The sequence below is a fragment of the Symphodus melops genome (assembly GCF_947650265.1).
Source record: "Symphodus melops genome assembly, chromosome: 13".
NCBI lineage: Eukaryota > Metazoa > Chordata > Actinopteri > Labriformes > Labridae > Symphodus > Symphodus melops.
In genome coordinates this window covers 25180788-25204497 of record NC_136703.1, presented here as the reverse complement: position 1 = coordinate 25204497, position 23710 = coordinate 25180788, and the positions used below count along the sequence as shown (strand labels likewise).

Genomic DNA, 23710 nt, shown 5'->3' with positions numbered 1-23710 from the left:
TCCTCTGCACCCGCTCTTGACGGCCAAGATTGGATAAACGTGCGGCGAGTCCGGGGCGGTCCCTGGAGCCCAGGGCAATTCTTGTCTGGTGAGCCCCTCTCCAATCTCACCCTGGTGTATCTCAAGTATCATCCAAAACTAAGAGTGCAGGATAACGCTGGCATCAAGCAGCTGCAGAAAAGAAGACTTATAACAGTGAGCCTCTCTCTCTCTCTCTCTCTCTCTCTCTCTCTCTCTCTCTCTCTCTCTCTCTCTCTCTCTCTCTCTCTCTCTCTCTCTCTCTCTCTCTCTCTCTCTCTCTGGGATGGTGATTCTATATTGCCAAAAAAAGGACCCAATGGTGTGCAGATAGACTTCTTTAAATATACCTGGGCAGCCTTCCCAAGCATTGTTTCTGTGTGTGGGAAACCCTGCTCACTCAGAGCACTTCTTCAAAAAGCCATGAAAACACTTTGAGCCCACTCGTGTTCAAAAGGATAAATGAGCTCTCACGGTGTCAACACTCGTATCCGGCGTCCAGACTTTGAGTTTTAGTGTCGAGCCGATCGTCTCAATCAAAGGCTTTATGTGTAACAACACGGCTGCTAAAGCCATCCACACGTGAAGGATCCTTTGAATGACCTGATCATGACCTGTTGATGTTCAAGAGACTGCTCCGTCTTTTCACACTTTAAGGTTTTCAGCATTCAGCTTTATTTAAGTCAAAGTCCTGAATGTCCATTCACCTTCACTGTAGGCCGTCTGGAGTCCTTCAGTCCTTCAGTCTATGCTTCCATCAAGTACACCATGCACTCATTTAAACATGTAGTACATGTCTCCTGTAAACTGAATGTGTTCACTCCATGGAAACCTTCGATGGGGGTTTATTTTTAATCACCTGTCTTGGAGTTGTAGGTCAGTGATTAATGTCACTTTATCAGGTGTTTCATAAGTGAGTGATCATCACACCCTGACACACGTGCAGCCGTCGTCATTCTGAAACGTCCAACATCACAGACAGTAGACAGTCCTGACTCAGAGGAAGGACAACATCGCTTTCTGCTGTATTTATGTGTAAAATGTCTCTGCCTTTATAACGACTTTGAATCTTTGAAATCAAACTCCTGTGTGTGTGTGTGTGTGTGTGTGTGTGTGTGTGTGTGTGTGTGTGTAAACATGCCTCGCAGGAAACTGTCTGTGTCGTTTGTGTCCCTGTCCCCTCCTGCATGCACGCACAGCCTGGGCGTGTGGTGGAACACATGGTCGTAACACGGCTTTTCTACGTGTGTGTGTGTGTGTGTGTGTGTGTGTGTGTGTGTGTGTGTGTGTGTGTGTGTGCGCAGCGGCTGTCTGCTGGTGTAAGAATCACAATGCGACACTACTTTAGTCCCTGCACTGAGCTATCTGCTTCATCTCCTCTGTATCCTGGCAGAGCGTGATATCAGTGCTGCTGTTGTTCACCGTCCACCTCTCCAGGTGTTCAGTCATGATGCTGAACAGCACTGCACGTCTTTGTTCTGTGTGCTCAAACTGTGGCTTTAATACTGAAACACATTCTCCATTGTGTTTTAAGAGTTGTTCAAACCTGATGAGAGCAGCCCCGAGCACATCAGTCTCCTCGTTAGGTTTACTTCTCCTCACATGGTGGTGGAACGATTCAATCCAGCAGGTAGTCTGAGGTGATGATACTTCCTCACCTCCCCTCCATAAATATATACAAACACAATATGAAGAAAGGTGGATTCATTACATTTCAGGATGTAAACAGAAGTTGTGCGAGCAGAAGATTCCTTGAATTTGATTAAATGTGGAATTAAAAGTGAGAGCTGCGATGATCCGACCTGGACCGACCGACGATGTGTTCCAGGTAGGATCAGACGGCGCTGATTCAACGTCACGGGCCCCGGTGCTGCTTGGAAGTCTGCACCCTCACATGCAGCTTTGAATTCACAGATGTCCAATCACTTAAATAAGCCGGCCCCCTTTGCACGCCACTCTGCTCGGCCTGGTGATGAATTGTGGGTAATTACCTAGAGTGGCCTCTCGCCTTGCTTCTACCCTGAAAGGGAGGTAACAGGTACAAGAGCTGGCGTCCAATATCCGAGTACGATGCCGGGACGGAGTGACGGACGGGGAGAGATGAAAATGTGAACTCCAGCTGTGAAATCTTTACGTGGCGTCACGTTTGAAAATGTCCGACTGCTTTCAGTGTGATGAATTCTGGAGCGTCCACCAGATGTGCTGAAGTGTGTTTAGAGAGCGTCCCAGAAGTAGCACTCGCACCTCATCCACTGCATGTCCCAGTTCGTCCGTACATGGCGAGGAAGAGCTGTGCAGAGCAGATCCCCCCCCCCCCCCCTCCCCCCCATGTCACGACATCAACCAGCTCAAGGGTGAAGAAAAGAGGACAACATGAAGATTTCAACAGGCCCGATGCTCGTCTTCGAAATCGTCTTTGCGCGGTCTGAAGACGCAGCAGAGGGAATCCATGCACGGTTGCATTTGCAGCCAACAAGCACAAAACGGTTCTGTCTCTGGTTACGTTTCATATCGCGACAAGAATCAAACAAAGAACTTCATGATCACGTTGGATGTGGGGAAACGTGCTTCTCGAACATCCACAGGAACGGTGGGTTCGTAGCTTCAGCTCACTCCCTCCATGCTCTGAAGAAGCTGCCTCTCCAGTCACAGTCACATGACCCATGCACTCTCAACCGACACGAAAACAAGCCGCATCTGTCAGAGCGAACGACGGAGGAACGTCTTCCACGTGGAGGCTCATGTCACTCGTGTGTGTGTGTGTGTGTGTGTGTGTGTAGAGCCATGAGACGGAGAGCAGCAGACAGAGACAGAAAGATGAACCAACACGAGAAGGACTCGTGGATTTGACAAGTGGGCGGGTCACATAGTTATTAACCCCTCTCTGTCATGGCTCTCCTTGGCGCTATCATTGTGACGCGTTCGGCTGCGTCGGTTCAGCGTCTCGCTCGAGGTCAAGCCTCTGTTTTCTTTCTCTTCAACGAGTGGTCGGATTCACTTTGATTCACGAACACAGGACCTGAACCGGCAGCCCTCCACTTCCCTTTTTAATTTGTCAAACGAACCTCTAACACGGAGAACGAGAGAAACATTCAGGTTAGCTGTGCTGCAGAGTGAAACCCAGGGCAGTGGAAATAAAAGAGGAAAGCGTCAGTCATAAATCATCAGTTGAACTGCAGACGTACGAACAGGTGGGAAGCTGCAGACAGCGGCGGTCCAACGCAGCCTCTCTCTGTAAACAAGAACCATTAAAGGGCACAGACAAAAAGCTTTCAACAGGCTTTAATTTAGGTCTGACGAGAAACGCATCTCTCGCCCTCTTTTGGCTCATTTGTTTTCCAGGACACACTTGAGCACTTTTACCTGACAGCGCCGCGGGCTAAGTGTGTTTTCAGCTCTCAGCGCTGTCAGACAGGAAGTGTTTCATCTCTCTGCAGCAACATAACACGCAGCGCGAGGATTCGAGATCGTACCAACAACAGGAGCCGCGAGCAGTGATTCCTGAGAGAGTCTGTGTCGTCCTACCGGCCCCCCCATACGGCGAGTATTTGGACCAACGGGAGAGAGACACGTTCAGCAGAGTCAGAGGACGGGCACGCTGAAGACGTGTTCACAGCCAGCGAGGTTTCTGTTCTGTCTTTTTTTTTTTTTTTTCTTGTGAGGGAAAAAAAGTGCCGCCTGGAGGGATTTTCGTTAGGAAGGGAAAAAAAAAAAAAGTCAGTTTCCATAACAACAGGCCGTTACATGTGAACATTTTAGGACATTATGCGCCCTCCATATCAGTTCTGAGACATCAAAAGGGAACATTTGCTCCGAGCGAAAAAAACGAAGATTTGTAAATGTAAGGTGTCCTAGAAATGTAGCCTAACTTCAAAACATGCTCAGAAAGTATCAGGCAACTGTCTGACTTTTATTCAACCAGGCCCAGATCTAAATTAAAACAAGGGTGCAATGCATGCTGGGCCAGTATCCGCAGAGCGTCCATGTTCAGTCCGAAGAGTTTGACACATCTTCTGTTCCTGGTTTTTAAACGAGTTGACTGACTGCAGCATGTGGCAGCTGGATTTTTAAATCTACATGTTTCCCTCTAACGCTCAGCCAGGAGGAGTGTTTGGACATGTATCTTCTTCTTTCTGAATTAAAAACGACACGTGCAGTGTTTTACGATGACAGCGCTGAAAAAAAAAAAAAAAAAAAGACATTACATGATGCACAGTGTTTTCTGACAGCTTACATGTTAAGTGGGTGGAAAGATGAAATATAATTCAAGCAGCCATTGGTTGTGAACAAGTGACACGTTTCAGTCTGAATACATGAAAACAAAGAGGATCAAACCGAAGGAGGAAAGTTTCCACCTGATGTGTCGTCTTTCAAGAGGCGGCAAAAAAAAGTGTTTTATAGTTAGAAACAGCATCCAGCATAATGCACTAGCCGCCACTGCTAACTCTGATGCTAACACTGATAATCAATACATCCCTTAAAGGTTGGAACTTGATCTGGTTCCTGTTTTTGAGTCTGTTGTTGTTCGAAGCCGTCGGTCTGATAAAGGAACACACGCAGCACAGAAGCTAACAGCTTATCATCTGATGGATGATGCTGTCTGCACAGTGGCTTTCCCATCAGCCCTTGCTGCTCCAGCTCACTGCGTGGCTGTTTGTGGGACTTCGACCTGCAGCGTTGCGTCTGTGGTCATGTTTTGTTTTTTTTGACTTCAGCTGCTTGCAGGCGGCCAAATGTGTCGCGCTGAATCGACAGAAAGATCAAACATTGATGATTTGGCTCAGAGAGACGAAGCTGGCTGAAGAGGTAATTAAACACAGATGGTCTGAGAGTGAACGTGTGTGTGTGTGTGTGTGTGTTTAGGGGGCTCATAACAAAACACACACACACTCGATTTGACCTCACGTTAGTCAGCTCTTTTTAGAGCTTCACTGAGAGTCATCGTGAGCGTCTGTGACCTTCAGGGTGACGTCTGAGGTCAACATCGACTCTTTGTGTTTTTCATTTACCTCTGCATCGTAAAGTCTGTGTGTGTGTGTGTGTGTGTGTGTGTGTGTGTGTGTGTGTGTGTGTGTGTGTGTGTGTGTACACAGAGCCTGCGGGTGTTACTCTTGAGTTTCTTAGTGAAAATAGATGGAGGCAGACGATACTGAGGCAAACCCAGCGAGAGGTCAGTAAATCAAAAGAAGCCACAGACCAGTTCAGCTTCTTCTCTGACTTCCTGTTTGATCACTGAGAGACAGATTTGACGTACGGCTCTCTCGTCTCCTGCAGCCATTCATTTAACACCGAGGTCGATTCTACACAGAAATATTGATCCTTCACAGATATCATGTGTGTGTGTGTGTGTGTGTGTGTGTGTGTGTGTGAGGGAGGATCTTCCCGATGGTGACACCTTGGACGTGTCTGCAGTACAAACACGATCTCGCTGCCGAGGTTTTGAGGAGCAAACGGTCAGTTTCACTCGGGTGAATTTGGCGTGCAGCGGGAGGAAAGCGTGCGGCGCATGCGGGAAAGGAAACTCTCCACGCTCGCTGAGCGTTTGGAGCAGCTGAGGAAGGAGTGCTGAGTCATGTTTAGCTGTGTGCTGAAGAAGAGACAGGAACCCTGACATGCCGTCTGTAGGAGGAGCCTTTTCAAAGAGAGAGAGAGAGAGAGATGACTGCTCGTCCTTGACCCTCCGACCTGACTTCTCTGCACATGGACTGATGATGTGTGTGATAGTGAGCGTGCTCCCTGGGCTCTCCTCCTCCTCCTCCTCCTCCTCTTCGCGTTGAGACTCAGTGGGATGAAAGTGTCGAAGAAACATCATATTCTCATGACAGTCAAAAATAAAACCGTAAATTTCTTTAATAAAAAAAAAAGCTGATACTGCTGCTTCCTGCATCTGCAAGTACTTCTGTCTGTACCTGTGTGTGTGTGTGTGTGTGTGTGTGTGTTTGTGAGTGTGTGTGCGTGTGCGTGTGCGCACAACTGGCTAATGATCCTGCCTCTTCCTCTTTCCTAATGACCAGGATGAATTATGAGGCCACTGACTCTGCACTGCAAATAAATCCCTCAAACCAGGAACGTGTGTGTGTGTGTGTGTGTGTGTGTGTGTGTGTGTGTGTGTGTGTGTGTGTGTGTGTGTGTGTGTGTGTGTGTGTGTGTGTGTGTGTGTGTGTGTGTGTGTGTGTGTGTGTGTGTGTGTGTTGTGTAATAGATAAAGACACAGACAAAGACACACCCTCATTTGCATCTTTATAGTATAGGACATGCACACATCACTGTGGACGTGGAGCAGTAAGTGAGCGAGTGTGTTACAGGTGTTCACTGTTCTTTGACTCCGGCTGCTGGAGGGAAAAAACAAACAAGCACACTCTGTTTTCAATCCTTTGTCCTTCAGCTCAGACAGCACTCACTGCCTCAGCTCTGACGCTGCTCTTTTCTGAACGTCGCGCGAGGAAACATTTTGTCCGACAGTGAACGAGCAGCCTTGTGGCGCTCTGAAGTTGTGTCTAGGAATAGTCAAGGTGAGGCTGAAGCTCAAAAAGAACAACGTCTTCCCTTTTGTGAAAGCACGGGATGTTCAGGACAGCTGTCACATCTGCGGGCGGCCTCGTGCTAAACGCCGATCAACACTCTCAAGGGGGGGGGGTCGAAGGCGAATCCAGTAACGTGAAGAGAAGAGCGAGGAGATGTGACGCTTTGATTCCAGAGGAGCAGCAGTGTCGTGTTTCCTTCTCCTTCACGTCTCCATCCCTACTTCATCTTCAGCTGCAGCGCTGCAGCTAGTTTACTGCAATCTGAACTGTTTGATGGTTATTATTTACAGGCGAGGCGGTCAGCTCCAGGCTTGACTCGCCTCCTGCCTTGCATAGTCCCATGAGCTGCACCATTTAAACAAGTGGGCAGAGCTCAGGATTGTGAGTTTAGGTTTGGTCACCTTGTAGCTGGACACCTTTGATGAGGGCGTCTGGTGTTAAACGGCTCAAACACCCCGTGACTCAAAGGGTCCCTGACTCTTATCTTACATGTCCAAGTCCATGACCTACTTGATGTATCAGAATGGTTGTCTCTTACCCTTTTGATAATGTGAGTCCAGGTAAGTTATGTGTGTTGGTGTGTCTGTAAAGCACTTTGATCACAGAGTTTGATGTCCAAGATGTCCACATGTAGACCACGGTGTCCTTCGGCGTGTTGATGATCAGGGATGGAGTCCGTAAAGACGAGATAAAGAAAAACTGAAGGAAAAAAAAACAAGGCCAAGGCAGGAGAACCAAGAATCAAAGAAATAAAAGATATGAATAAAAAGTGCACAGGTCAGAGCAGAGCGAGTGATATAAAGCGTGATGATACAATCAGTCCACATTTTGATTTCTCTCCTTCTTATTATGCTCAATGAAACTAACAAATCTAAAGGAACGTTGGGCGACAATGTACACCGATTTTTTTTCAAGATATAGACAAGACACCATGTCAGCCATCTTTTACGTGTGCCTGAGTGTGTGTGTGTGTGTGTGTGTGTGTGTGTGTGTGTGTGTGAGTGTGTGTGTTAGAACTGGTGAGTTTTAAAGAACGTCGAGCTGACTCGTTCCTGCACTGAAACGTGTGAAAAGCCGCCGACAAAGGAGACATCTGCTTGTCCTGGTGCGTGCGCCTGCAGTCAATGAGAATCAAACTGTATGTGTAACGAGGAGCCAGATGTGATGGGAAGCACAGTAATGGTCCCCATTCATCTTATTTAGCTTGAATAATGGACACAAGGACTAAAATCAAGTACTTGGATTGAATTAAAATAAGAGTCATTAGCGTCATTTGGAACCACTTCAGTTGTTCTGTCCTTTATTCTGATAGTAATACCCCTCGATGTCTGTCTCTTTTATCACTCCTCTTTCTCACCCACACATTTGGAGTAAAATAAGCTGCCAAATTGGCTCAATTTCTTCTTCTATTTTTTTCTTCCTCGTTCGTTGAATGCGTTCCCAATCCTCTCTCTCTCTGAAGCTCCCTTCTCACCATATGTTTATCTCTGGAACCGTGTCATATCATCATATTGGGCTCTCTATTAAAGTCGGCTTTTAAGAGCAGAAAACTTTCCCCACATTAAGCTGCTGAACTTCACACAGGGAGTTCTGTTTTTTTTTCATTTAAAGGAGCAGTATGTAGCTCTGCCCCCTAGTGTTTAAAATGTGTACTGCAGTCAAAACTCTAATCATCACAGAGAGCTGGCTCCGCCCCTCCTCTCACACTGGCCAGCATGTTGGTGGACACTGTAGCTTCAGTGTTTAGCCAGCTCTACATGTTGGTGGACACTGTAGCTTCAGTGTTTAGCCAGCTCTGCATGTAGTGGACACTGTAGCGTCAGTGTTTAGCCAGCTCTGCATGTGGTGGACACTGTAGCTTCAGTGTTTAGCCAGCTCTGCATGTGGTGGACACTGTAGCTTCAGTGTTTAGCCAGCTCTACATGTTGGTGGACACTGTAGCTTCAGTGTTTAGCCAGCTCTGCATGTAGTGGACACTGTAGCGTCAGTGTTTAGCCAGCTCTGCATGTGGTGGACACTGTAGCTTCAGTGTTTAGCCAGCTCTGCATGTGGTGGACACTGTAGCTTCAGTGTTTAGCCAGCTCTGCATGTGGTGGACACTGTAGCTTCAGTGTTTAGCCAGCTCTGCATGTGGTGGACACTGTAGCTTCAGTGTTTAGCCAGCTCTGCATGGGTCTGTAAAGCTTTCTGCGTTCTAACCTCTCTCCATGTTTCAAAAGCATCTCCAACATTGATTCCAGTTTGAGCAGGAGGGGGAGGGGCCTACCTTCTCTGGTCCAATCAAATCCAGAGCAAATTGAGTCTAACGCCAGGATTTGGTTCCCAAAAAATATCCAAAGTGAATTGTTTTGAGTGTTTGAAAAAGATAACAGATTGGGACTCTGTTAGTTTAATTTGATTTGATTCAGAACTGATGAAGCTCTATTGAGCAGGAGGACGTCAGTATTTTGCCATAAAGATGTTTCACCTGCTGTAAATGAACGACAGAAAGCAACATGTGGCTGGCATCATTTCTTCACAGCAGCAACAGATTGAACTCTACTGGGAGGCTGAGAGGGATTCACACACACACACACACACACACACAGGGGGCACGGTCTTGGTGGGGTTAACGGCGTGTGCAATCATCCCTGCTCTGGGCCTCTGTGTGCTATTTCCCTTAATGAGCGCATCATCTGCTGAAAACAGAGCCAGGCCATTTACCGTCATCACGGCTAATTTGTGCTCCGCCCGCCCCGATCAGCCTGACGTAGCCTCCCTCCCCCCTGACTGCGTCTGTAACCTGCAGGCTTCTGGACTTTCTCCTGAGCTCGTTACAGAACAACAACGAGCCTGGCTTTTTTAAACATTCTTCTTTATTTGCACCGCAGTGAGATGTTGATTGTTGCTTGACGGGGATTGAATGGAAGGAATTTTACGAAGAGATGTGATTTAGATTCATGTCCATTTGAACAAACGGGCTTGATGTTTGTTTAAACATTTGGAATATATAACTCGTATGACGTCAAAGGCGGGACGGCCTTTCAGCAAAAAAAAAAAAAAAGTGGGAGGGGGTTTTAAAGGAAGTAGATGTAAAAAATGAAAATATATGAGACATGATTGAATAACCATTATTCTGCAGTGTGAGTATGTCCGATATTTTATCAGCTGCATCAGACACTAATTACTGAAAAAAACAAGAAGTCATTCAAGACGGCCATAATGATGTAAACAGACTCAAAGTTTGATTATTACTGCGCATCCTCTCTCTCTCTCTCTCTCTCTCTCTCTCTCTCTCTCTTGCTCACTCTCTCTCTCTCTGTCGCTGTCTTTCTCTCTCGCTCGCTCTCACTGTCTCTCTCTCTCTGTCTCTCCCCCTCTCTCTCTTTTCTCTCTCTCACTCTCTCTCTCTCTCCCTCTCTCTCTCTCTCTCTCCCTCTCTCTCTCGCTCTGCCTCTCTCTCTCTGTCTCTCTCTCTCCCTGTCTCTCTCTCTCTCCCTCTCTCTCTCTGTGTCTCTCTCTCTCTCTCGCTCGCTCTGCCTCATCACTCTCTGTAGGCTCAGATTTCTTTTTAATCTGTATTTAATGTTTTTCATTTCTCATGAAGACTTTGATTTCCATAACAATAAAAGTGATCCCACAGACCATGTTTGATTAGAACTCCACCAGAAAGAGACTGAACGCTTCTCTCCCTCCTTCCCAGAATGCACCTGAAGTCGGTCCCAGGTTGCAGATCGGGTGACAAGCTGCCGCCTCAGCTGATAACGACAGAGGATGAAAAAAAAAAAAAATCTGGCAAACTGATGTTGATAAAAGCTAATTCAATAGCTTGAAGTGGTTGATTCACCTCTGTGTCTCATGAACAACAGCAGAGAAGCAAAACAAACATTCACATGTAAATGTCTCTAAATTAGATCAGAAGAAAACAACAGAGAGGAGGAGGAGGAGGGGGAAATGAAGAAAAGGGAGATGATTGTAAGCGTGCAGCGTGAGGGTCATTAAATTGTTGATGTAGGGGGAGGAGAGTGGGGGGGAGGGAGAGGGGGGGTGATGAGTGGGAGACAGCTGCAGGAAAGGGAAGAGATGAAGAGGGAGAAACAAAAAGATGGATTGCATGGAGAGGATGAGGGGACTCTCGAGCGGTGGGGTCAAGCCCTTTAATTGGCTACTTGTTGGTGTGGAGAGGTGGCTGGCAGAGATGGAAAAAAGGGGGGAGTGTGCATTTCCCTTTCAGAATAAAATGAAAGATCCTAATCTGATATGATCACATGGAAAAACGCATCAGGTTTGCAGGACGAGTTCCACCCAAGCATAACACAAATTACACTCATTGTCCTCGTTATGACTTTAGACGGGTCATTTTGAGCTGCAAAAAAAAAAAAAGATAGAGCGGAAAGAGATTAATAAGGAGGGAGGGGGAGCGCTTTAGTAAGGAAAACAACACATCACGGGTCAATTTCATGTTAACTACTCTGCGAACCGTCGAAGAGACAAAGTGAAGAGTGAGGAAAAGGTTAAAGAGAAGGAGAAGGGAAGGGAACAAGAGGTGGAAGCAGAGCCCCAGAGAGATGAAATCTGAGGAGACAGGAGGCAGAGGAGAGGAATCCTCAAGAGGGGAAAGGGAGGAGGGAAGGACAAAACAAGAAAGATAAAGATGTGAGCAGACAGAGAGGCGATAAATGAAGAAGAGCGGGGCTTCTTAACCTGTGTGGGTCCCCTCGGGGGGTGGGGGGGGGGGGTGAAGAGATGATTCCCAGCCCTTAAAGGCAAACTCAGGATGAAGGATCTCAGGCTGACGTTCAAACACCACAGGCCAGATTCAGACTTCCAGCGTGTGAATGCTTTCAAGTTTAAACCAGGAAGGGTGTCCATCTGGAAAAGGGTCTCAAGGGTGGACATTATAGATGTGTTTAAAATCACACAACAACCAAAAACTCCCACGTGGCAGGAATGTACAGACTGCACCTTTAAGGAGCTTTATATCAATTTGGCTGACGTTTGACCTTCTTTCCTGGGTCCTGTCACACCGAGGAGATCGTCAGCCATCTGAATATGGCTTTAAGTCTCACCACTTTACCAATCAGACAGGTGTCCCATTTTAAACAGCACAGTACAGATATATCTGAGGGACCTGCAGTAACGTCTTCAGCCAGTGACGTCACAAAATAAAGCACAGAGTCGACTTCGTCTGTTTCCTCCTCTCAGATGATCCTGATTCAGCAGCAGATAAACCGTCCACGGGTCATTGGCTTCTCCCTCTACGGCTCCCATTCGCAATTAGACGGCTTTGACTTTATCCGCCGCCGAGACACGGAGCACCCTCAAAACCCTATCCAAACTAATTTCACACATGATTACACCCGTGCCCTCGGAACAATAGAGTGATGATAGGTACAATGATGACTTACAGGGCGTGTGGACTCAGACAGGAGAGAGTGAAGGATAGAACAGCACGGACTGAACGCAACGCTGACTTCCTGAAATATTTGCTCAAAGAGCCGCCTGTTGCTCCGGCTTTTTGAAAAGTCATCTTCTCATTCTTCTTTCCACTTCCAGCCATTTTAAGCAGGCATCAAACAAATCGGTTGATTGATGCGTGCTGAGATAAAGGAATCGAAATAGTTTGGTGTTCGATTTGCTCATGATACAGAGACGGAGTGTGGAAACACAGTGATCCAAAGCAAGTGAACATTTAACAACCTTCTGCAGATGACTTTCATGGCGGCTGATTTATGCATCACAGCGTCTCTTAAATTTATCAGAGTATTGACTTAGACCTCATGCAAATGAGAGCAGCTGCAGCTGAGTTCATTCGAATGCTCTGCTGTTAATTGTAATCTGATCCTGGGACGAACCCCCCCCCCCCCCCCCCTGCATGTCTGAAGAGGACTAAGAATAGATTCAGAAGTGTGCCCCGAAAATCGACATGATTATCACAGGCAAATGAGAAAGTTTAAGATCTAAAATTGAAAAGTTATTCCTCCTAAATGAGACGTGAGAAGGTGAAAATGACAGTCAGCTAACACTTGGTCCAAACCAGACACTCAGCCAGAGCTGAAGTGCTCAGCCAGCAGGGGGCGACTTCACCTGTTGCAAAAGGGAGCCAAGTTGTATTACACCAGGTGAGATAATGAGCATCAGTTGATTTTGCTGTCCTTATAGATAGTTCATTCAATGAAGCGTGATACTTGTAGATTGTTACACAAATGTAAAATCCAGAGCAGGGTTTGAATTAGAACTTGGCTACCTGAGAGTGACTCATTTGGTCCAACGTGTAATGTCAACTAGAGCCGATATTATTATCCAAAAGATTGTGTTAATGAGCTGCATCCCTCTGAGGGAACATTTAAAGGTTCAATCACAAGTCCAGAGCTCATTCAAATGCATCTTCCTTCCCATGGCCGAAGAGGGAGCCTTTATGGTTTAACAGATCCCAAGATTAGCTCCGTGCTAATGCGAAGGAGCTTGCAGACTCTGAAGAGGAAGAGCACACAATTTTAAATAATTAGTTTCAACTTAATCCCATGGCTACCATTCCTGACGTTAGGACAAAAAAAGGGAGGGTTTGATACGTCAAAGTGTCTTTTAAATAACAGGGGACGTAACAAGAAGTCGGTTATGTTAGCTTGTTCCGGCGGAGCTGCCATTGGTTGCTCGGTAACAGGGGTGTCATTTAGTAACAAAAGGAGTAAGGCCAAGAACCGCTGGGGATGCTTAAAGGGAATCCAGACGTCTCCTTTCAGTTTGGACTTAGTCGTCTATGAAGGCTGGGTCCCTGGATGTATGCTAACCCTGAGATCAGACAACAGCCGTGGCTACGCAGATTCATATTACAGCATTTAAAGTTTGGAAACAGCGCTGTGTTTATGAGCGGGTAAAATATCACTTCTCCGCCTTCTTCATCAAACTCACAATGCCTCTCATAATTGCATTCAGCTGCTTTGCTTACATCAGTTCCGTGAATGTGTTTGACCTGCTTCTCCCCGCTCCTCAATCACTGATGTCAAAGTCTCAGCTGGAGACGTCAATCACTTCCTGCCCTCGTTTCCATTCTCCCTTTGATTTTTTTTTTTCAGTCTTACGTAACAACAACCTAAAAACACACACACACACACACACACACACACACTTGCAGTTTGTCAGCTCAGCACTGCAGTGAGGTTACCGCAGTGAATGATCACGAATGCCGTCTCATCTGACTCGATTAAATCGACCCCTGCGGAGTCGAAGCTGCAGCATTATGCCAATCATGAAGAAGTTACCACACCTAATGCTCCCACTTTTACATGATGCCGTCAATGTAAAAGTGACTTCTCTATCTAGACTGAATATGCATTTACCTGCATCACTCGTGGTGCGTGCACACGAGTCACACGCACCACTGATTTAAATGGTGCATGGCATTTTCATCTTCCAATCCTTACCCAATGTTTCTGTGTTTAGAAAGACGTTGTTTCTTTCTGACTACTATAGTTATATGTTCTGCATTAAGGATATACAGTAGCTTAAAAAAACATGACCTCAGAATACAACGCTGCTTTAAGGGCGATGGAGAAGCTTTAGAGGGTCATTAGTTACGATGTGGTCATGGCCGTGAGGGTGTTAAACACTTACACGGTCTAAAGAGTTCAGCTTTTTATTTTAAAAAAACAAGCATGATCAGTTATTAACATGAATGTTGGTCAAATTAGCCTCAGTGACGTGTTGTTGAACTGTACACACACTAACAGTCGTGAGCGAGACTCGCCGACCTCGCCACGGGTTTATTCAGTCCATGCTTGGCTAGCAAGCACACAATTTGCTACATCATTCGTGAAGTTAGATTGATCCAATCATTTGTTGCAGCAGAAAGCTAAGATGTAGCTGCTAGCTGTTAGATGTACAGATAACGGAGAGCAGAGAGCAACATACAGGCGAACAGAGAAGGAAATGTTTAATTACGTGCATCAGAGCGGTCGGCGGTATAAAGTCTACGCATCGTGCAGAAAGTCTCAGGATATAAATCTTTCCCCCTCCCCATTGGCTCCAGGTTAAATCTCCTGATTATATCCTGCTCCGTTCTCGCTTAAAGCTCAGTCAATGTAATGTTGTAGATCATGATGTAAACATGTCGGAGTGATCCCAGAATAAGTCTGCGGGGGGCGCCAAACTGCTTGTGGTGCAAATTGCACAATACAATACACTGCACCTGATGTGAAAGTAAGAATTTTAATGAGACGGCGTCATTCCTCTACGTAATATGTTGACAGTAGCTCCTCCCCCTGGCAGCCCTGCAGCGTTCTGCCTCCTAGAGGCCTGTTCAAGATACATAAGGCCTTTTATTCACTGCACAACATGCAGAGCTATTAGATATGTTTCACCAACATAAGGGATCCCACAGGCTGAGCTCATCCACAGGTGTACAGTATCAGAGGTGAGCATCTCGAGCAGCGAGAGAACATATGAAAGAGAGAGCGAGAGAAATGAGTGCGAGATGGAGTGAAAGCGAGATGAGAGGCTGCACATTGCATCACAAAGGTCACAGGTGTGTTCGCCTGCAGCGGCCGCGGCTTCATTAACCACTGTGATGGGATGGCGAGGCCATTTCACCTCCTCGCGGCTAACAAAAGCCTCCACGGCTGTAATGTCCACCGGAGTTAAAAGGTTCCCTGATAATGCAGAAGTGTTTGCCGGGAGAGAGCAGCCAGCCATCACACGGCGGGTACAGTAATCACGTTAGCAGAGCTGCAATGAAAAGGACGGAGCGCGCTCAGTGCTTCCACATCCTGCCTGTGATTTATAGAAAGATCATTTATTATTTACAAGCTGTTGTGAGCTGCCGCTAGCATGCCTACGAGCCTGGTGGATTGGAGGGAGGCGTTGCATGACTTATAGTGTGTGTGTGTGTGTGTGTGTGTGTGTGTGTGTGTGTGTGTGTGTGCATAGCTCACAGGGGCAGAAACACTAACAGTACGGCAGGTGAGGCTCTAATGAACATCTCATCCCAGAGTACAAACATCCTCGCTCTATAATATCCTCACATCGCAGTCGTGACTCTCTTTTCAAAATAATGAGGGCGGCATCACACCTTCTGTATGCATGGCAGTGTGTGTGTGTGTGTGTGTGTGTGTGTGTGTGTGTGTGTGTGTCTGTCTGAACCACACAGAGAAGCTGCTCATACATCTGTTTAGAAGTCTTCATCTCTCTTAACTAAAGGTCCAAAGTCTAATCACTTCTGTGTGTGTGTGTGTGTGTGTGTGTGTGTGTGTGTGTGTGTGTGTGTGTGGATCAGGCAGCTGCTTGTTACTCAGTGAAGCATCAAACTGCTGTTGATGCTGCTGTGCTCTTTCTCTTGTAGTGTCTCAGGTTCAGGTGTTTCATTACTCAGGCGGGCTCCATCATGTCTGTTCTGCTAACAGGTTTGTGTTCCACTCCCTCAGCCTGCAAGCCAGCGTCTGCAGCAGCTTCCCCCGCCACGCCACGCCACGCCACGCCACCCCACCCTACCCTACCCAACACCTCAAGTTCATAATTCTTCTTCAAAATAAAAGTAGAGTGTTTGGAACCCCCCCCCCCCCCCCAAAACATTAAAGACGTTTGCAGAAGAAATAGAAAGAATGTGTTTCAATAACAAAATCAGACATTGTCATCATGGATCAATCAAACGTAGATGGATTTTATTTTATTTTATTATTTTTTTTTAATGTTCCAATAATTTTTTAGTTTTTTTCCAGTAACTCAAATCTACAAGAAATGAATTCATAGAGAAAGACGAGACGTCTGACCGAAGCGAGGCCGAGCTCCCAGAAGCCGACACGCATTGAGAAAATGCAGAGGACTCCATTAAGTGTAAATGAGAGGGAGTGAAAAGGGTAATAGCTTCAGAGGGTGATGAATGAAGAGGACAAAGCGAGCGTGGTCAGGGCCGTGGAGGTGTTACAACATTTAAGTGCTTTACAGGGTGACTTGTTGAATGCCTCAAAAGAAGCCGTTTAAACAAATGAACGTTTGTTAAAGTCTCCGTCACACGTTTGTAAAAAGAACGAGTGAATAACACTTTGAGTATGTGCTAACCGGCGAGAGCGAGACTCAGCAGAGGTTTGACTTTCTTTCACCGTGTCGTTCGGTCCAACTCGATACTGCAGCTCCAGAACAGCTCGAGTCATAAAGGCAGGTTTTCATTCACATCGTTCAGCCAGGAGCGAGCGGAGCTCCCTCACATTTTAAGGAGAGCGTTGAGGTGGTTTTGGCGTCTGATTAGGATCCCTTCCTTCACGCTCAACTGGGACGAGACCTCGATCCAGTCTGGACTGGGAACGCCTTGAAACCCTTCAGGAGGAGCTGCAAAAAGTACTACAAACTTTCCACCAATCGGCAGCTCTGGTGACACGTGACTCCGTGCTTGAGTCATGATGACACACTTGCTGTGAAGTGAACGCCGTCTTCGACAGTTAGCGGTTTCGTCACTCTCTTACTGAACCCTAATGATTTAACGTAAGCCTCCTACATGCAGCTGAACGCATTATTTCAATCTGCAAACCAAGACTGGAGCAAATCAGGGGCTCGGCACTCTCCTGCGTCGCACCGGTAGACGACCTCTTCATCGATCGTCTTTTCCTGCCTTTGAATTGTGAGCGTCTAAATCTGTCCGTAATCAAAATATCGTCAGAGGCTGTATTAGAAAACAGTGAGATATGGTCTGTGCTTGGAATAAATCAGCACTGCTGGCGTAACGCTGATGTCATCACTATGAATTAAGCTTTCAATTATTTTTTTTCCCCCCCCCTGATATTCCTGAGATGGCGTCGCTCCTTTGCATTGAGGCCGAGGTGCTTTCCTCGGACGGTGGGGAAGCAGAGAGCGGAAAATAAAAGTGCAATATATGATTCATGCTCTTTACTGTCGGGGCTTTGTGGATGGATTATTAAACCACTAATCGTGTTTCCTCCTCGGGCGCCTCCTTCAACGCCTGCGTAAGGTGTTTGGAGATAAACTTTTGAGCGTGGAGACAAAATTGAAGTCACATCGTAGCCGCTTGTGTTACGAGTAAACTCTTTTCCCTTTACAGAAACAGCTCGTTTTGGCGCTTTATAAAGCCTGAAAGAAAAACAGGTTTAAAGATATTTTTATGGTTGAAGCTTCCAAATGGTCATTATTTGTGTCCGTGGTGTCTTTGAGTGTTTGGAAAAGGTACATCGAACACATCCAGTAATTTCCTTTTTACGTTCCCTCGTCATCTGTGGCTGAGCAGGACGAGCATCAACGAGAGACGACGTCTCTCTGTAGTGACAGTTAGAAGTCAAGCTGTCTGGTTTTCTCCCTTTCTGCTCTTGTGTCCAGCTGTTTCACCTGATTACAGATGAGTGAGATATGAATGGAGTGTGTGAGGTCACATAGCGTCTGAGAGGACGGGAAAACAAGCAGCAGTAAAGTTACGTTTGTGATCATATTCCATGTTAACGAGCGAGACTGAATCTAATCGTCACCTTCACGGTTCGGACGCGAACAGATGGCGAGTTGATTCCACATGGATGGGAAAAAAAAAACAAAAAACACCCTGAAGTCTTGACTGTATGATCAGCGGTGTAGTGCAGGGTAGTCATCATAACACCATGCCATCCATCCTGGCCCTCTGATTGGTTGACCGAAAGCTAGCTTGGGACAGCTTTTTTCACACGCGTGCAACCGCTCATATCGTCTATAACAGGGGTGTCCAAAGTGCGGCCCGGAGACCGTTCGCGGCCTTTGAGGGGATTTTTCCAGGCCCCCCCCCCCCCGGACTCAATCGAAGAATCAGAAGATTTTTGAACTCATCTCGTCGAGCCTCAAGAGCAACTTCATGACATGTCTTCAAAGTCCAGAACAACTCTGACAAGATGATGAGGGTGTCACCAGAGAGACGTGCGAGGGAAAAGATCTAACACTGTCATGTCCACTCCTGTTATCTTTCCATTTTCACCTCCTGCTTGGAGGGGAAAACGTCCCAGCTGTGTCTGAAGCCGACGTGGAACATTTCAGCACAGCCAGCGGGGCTAATCTTCTTCATCTCAGTCAGAGAGGGCGAGCGCCGGCTCTCTCTCTCTGCACCGCCGTCCTCTGGGAGGGAACTGATAAAAAACAGACATCTTTCTACATGCAGCTGTTGCTCTCACTGTTCACATCCGATCACGAAGCAACAAAGTGATCATTAAACACATGCTCGCGGTTTTAAGCAGCTGGAGTTTGTACTCTGAACATCGTTTAACCGATCTGAGTGTTGTTGGAAGGGAATCAAAGCGAGACAGACTGAGGCCTTTTTGGAGAGCAGAACACTCTCTCCGTCTCGTGACTGTCTTCAAACCTCCGAGCCTCTCTGTAGCTGCAACCGTTTCACTTTGACAATTCAGCAAACAAAGCAGTCTGTGTTGTTTTTTTTTACGACGGGAGATTATAAGAAATTCTCAACAATCAAAAAAGAGATGTGCAGGGAGAGATTTTTCCAGGCGAGGACGCCTGAAGGGCAAACAGACTTGAAAACAGGGGGAAAGTAGCGGGCACGATTGAGCCACAGAAACGGGCATGTTCACATTTCCATCTCTATAAAAACGACCCGTGTTTACACCGACTGACAACCACAGGAAAGCAGAGATCTCAAGATGTACAGCAAGTGTTTGGCAAGCGTGCTACAGCTCATGGGACGCTGCTTAAATCACTTCAAACTGCAAAGTCCTCGCCAGAACATCGCTGTGGTGGGGATGTTTACTCACATATGCAGAGTCCTTCCTCTTCCACTGCTGCAGAGTGAAAGTCTACAGTACAGCCTGCAAGTACAGACAAGAAATTCTTCATCATCGAAGCATCAGTGCATGCTAATTAGCTTCCTCTAGCTAGTTAACGTGCAGTCAAATGGAAACGACACACTGCTGACAGCAATGAACCAATCAGAACACGGCAACAGCAGGCTAACTCTTTAGGGGAGAAGTCGAGCGTCAATATTTGACATATTTATTGTCATTAAGTCGTTTCATGATAAACAGCTTTAAATTAAACTTCTTGGTCACACCGCTAACTTTACCAAAAGAAACATCAGGCACCATTTTCTTTAACCCATCCTTCATAACGAGCTAACAGCCCTCATCAGCATGAGATGACAGGCGTTTTCATTGGCGTGTGTGCAGCAGACGTCGTTTACTTCGGACTCAAACTGATGCTTTTATATGTTTTCAATCACAGCAGGAGATTGTACCATTCCTCTGTAAATATAAAGGATGTGTTCGCTCATTTTCCAGGCTTGGGTCGAATGCCTGGGTTATTTTCCGGAGTGGAAACGATATCTTAAGAGATGCAGCGCGGCTTCACTTCTTTCTTCTTCTTTTTTTTCCGAACACAGCGTTAGCTAACGGCACCTGGGGAAATTACTTTCATCCGCTCTTTCTCAAGAAAGAACGACAAGAAGAAGATGTCTCTCCTGCTGACTGTTTATTGTTTCCACCAGCTGACTTGTTGTTGTTGAAGACTGAAATACAAAAGGAATATGTCACCTGGGCGGAGGATGGAAAGGCAAGGCAAGATTTATTTATGTCGCACATTTTAACAACAAGGCAATTCAAAGTGTGTCACACAAGATATCGAAAGCGTCATGACAGAGGAAAGAAGAGAAACATTAAAATAAAATAAAACGTCAAAATGAAGCAGAGAACATTTTAAAGAGATTCATTTGAGATTCTGTTTTACACAAAATTATTATTTGTTCATCCTTGGGCCGTATTAGAGGGACCGTTTTCTGGATTATATATATTTTCTATATTCAAAGTTGGGGTACGAAACCCTCCCGGGGGTCTCCAGGAGCTGGAAGGAAATCAGGACAAAACAAAAGTCACAATAACATTTAAACATGTCATTTACTGTTATTTTCACTTAACATTAAAAATCTGTTTAATTTGTTTATGTCGAAGCAGACTCAAACACCTAGCTGTGGGAGTGTCATCCACCTGGGGGAGGGGCTACTGCCCTTTGTGATGTCATGAAGGGAACATCTCTAAACAGCCCGTTTGAGCACACATGTTCTGAAAAGTGGAGCAGGCAGAAGACGGAGAGGAGGGACTCATAGTTTGCAGACAGACAATCGGGACAGATGGTGTGATGACGTGTATTTCACATAACGTACTTTCAAAATAAGGCTCCTATAAAATCTGACATAACATGTGACCTTTAAAGCCAAACAAAAGCTGCAGAGAGACCGCGGCGTGTAAAGGGCAAACACGAGACAGAACGCAGCGCACATCGGTCCTGTGAAATCTGTCCGTCCTTATAAAACATGACCGCTTGTCCTTTCTGTCCCAAACAATTAGCGGACAAACACAACAATGATGCGAAGACGTGATGTGACAAATTACTGGAGCGACTTTCAAAATAAGGCTCCTGTAAAATCTGATACGACCCTTCAGGGAGAAGACTGTGATTAACCTCGTGCGAGGCACAGGTGATGAAATGTCGACGTATCGTGGAGCCTTTATTTCAATCTAACCTTCCTTATCTACCAACCCGCCCTTGTGGGGATTCCAGATACTGTTCGTGTGTCCATTCGACTAATTGAATTGTGATGAAAGGTGAGATTTTTTAAATGTCATGGATTGTTTTGTTTTTCCTCTGTACGCTGTTAAAGCACCCAAGCTATTCGTAAAAAGAGAACAATGCAGGGGTCACAGGGGTCGCCGAGTCATGGCGGTCTCACAGGTTAACAGTTTGACTGGCGAGTGTTCGTTATAGGTTAACGGGAGGCGTGAGTGTGTGTGTGGCTGATTGTCTCGATATGTCAGCCCTGTGATTGACTGGCCAACAGTCCAGGAAGTAACCTCGCCTCTCGCCCAATGACAGCTGGGATGGGCTCCAGGATTGGCGTAGATAATGGTTGAATGGTTGTCATGGTTACATCATAAAAAAAAAAAAGAAAAAGGTTAGAGGTAAGTTTTCATTTAACGGGAAAATTTGATTGACCGCAGTGCAAAGACTAAACATGTAATGAGACAATAGACAGACCGAATAAATAAATAAAGAATGTCAGTGTTTGTTAAACGGTACATTAGAATGGCAGCAATATAAATAAAATGCTGCGGGAGAGTGCAGTCAACACTTGTCGACCAGGAAGCCTGAAACTGGGGGGGGGGGGGGGGGGGGGGGGGGGAGGACGCTCAGAGCTTCAAGCTGCTTCCTTTACTGGCTGTTTTAACAACACTGGACTAAAGAGTTTTGTTACCACCAGAGGTGCTGGTTGTTAACAGGCAGGGCAGGCAACTGCTTGGGGCCCCAGGCCAGTAGGGGGCCCCCTGAGAGCTGACACACCTTAAACTACAACAGTGGGGAGGCACTTCAATCACATAACCTTCGCCATGCAGCATCATATCATTCGGTGTTTAGTGTAAGTTTACATATCGAGCAGTGCAGTGAGATGTGTGTGCTTCCGGTGACCGAGCTCAGCATGCACCCCCATGAGTCAGATCTGACATTAGAGGGGCCAAAACAGCCTCTACAATCAGCACTGGTTACCATGACGTCCAGGCTGAGGCAATGTTCACTAGCAGACAATTCTCATGTATTTCCCATGGGGCTTTGATCCACTCCTAATTGCCTGCAGTGTATCAGCGCCTGTCAGCGACAGCGCCTGTGACGCTAAACTGGGAGAAAAATCCAGTAACGCAATAAAGTGCAACGTTTTTAAAAATAGTGATGATTTCAACCTGCGAGAGTCCCTGCAGTGTGTCAGCAGCTGGTGGGGGGGCGGGGGGGGGGGCTTGGAGTGTCCACTTGTGTGCTCATCAGTGACTCTCAGGTCTCTCTCTCTCTCTGTCTGTCTGTCTGAATGGAGTTCTGATTGGTCTAATGAAGTGGCCTTTTGATTCTGTGTGTGAGTAAAAAGCATTAGTTTGAAGTGTTTGTGTGTGTGTTGCCTCTCCATGACCGGTGTGACCCGTGGGATGATGGGAGCCGTGTGAATGAGGTAGAACTGCACTGATTGGACGGTTTCCACCTTATAGGCCATTAAAAGAAAATGAGGCTAATTAGGATGAATAGTTTTATGGACCTATGCATCTTAAGCTTCTTTTTCAAAGGTAATTGGAAGAACAAAAATGAACATTACCATGAATACGATTACAAAACCAATACTATTGAGAACGATTTAATTCAATGAGACAAATCCATTGGTTGTAATCATTCTGTTTGAGCAGAGGGACTCTTGACTCTGGGGGGGCGAAAGCTACACGGTGCCACAGCAATTTCCTGTTTTGTTAGCATGCTAATTTTAACACACTTTGGTGGATTCGTAGAGTGTCGCTTTGGACGTATCAAACTATAAAGAAGTCCAGACGACAACAAACACTGACTTGCTCTTTTAGATGGTCGCACATCGACGCCAGAAATATTTTCCACTTCCGTCCAACATCATCACTCTGGGCTGCTCGGTTCAAACGGGACATTCGTCTTGCTTTTTTTGAAATAAATTTGACAAGCAGAAGGTTTTCCCTCTCGGCATTTGTTCGCCTGAAAGAGGCGAACCTGAAAGTACAGCTGTTAGCTTTAGCTAGCCTGCAGCAACATGCACGCAGCAGAGTGAGAAATGTCACCAGGAACTCCAGCTCTTATTTTTAGCTCCTCTAAACTTTCTCTCTCTCTTTTCCCTGACTCTAGTTATCTTCGGGGTAACACTTGAAGCATTTCTTCAGAGCAACAGTGACAGAAGAGTAAAGAAATAATAAGGGAAGGAATTCTGTTTTGTGGTTTTCGACATAGGATTTGTGCAGTGTGGCCTTTTGGTTGCTATGAAGCAAAGGGCAGCTCCCAGACTACCATCAGCACTTTCATTCTCAACCACACAGCCTCACATCCAATCATCCTGATCCGGCTTGGTGGAAGAGGGTTCTTCATAGCAGACCTCCTGCAGGAGCTGCAGAGTTTAACTGTAGGCTCTTCTGGACATGTGTCCCTCTCTGAGCAGAGTGAAAACAGTCCTGTGGTCCTGTTGGAGGCGGGATTGGTCCAGCCCGTTTCCACTGCTATACCACACAGGCAATTACAAGACATCCTAAACCCTACCAGCTGCAGTGTGTGTGAGCCCAGCAGGAAGAAGCTCAGACTCTGAGTCCAGCTCTGACCCCTCTTTAAAGAGGGGACGACAACACGCCAGTTCCTCCTTTCAGGAGGTTCACATACGGCTTATTACAAATAATACTTTC

General features: G+C 46.3%; 1 protein-coding gene across 1 annotated transcript in view; it reads left to right on the top strand.

Annotated features, from left to right (window-relative positions):
- oprl1 (opiate receptor-like 1) overlaps positions 1 to 23710 on the top strand; it is a 61138-nt gene that overhangs the window by 7233 nt on the left and 30195 nt on the right.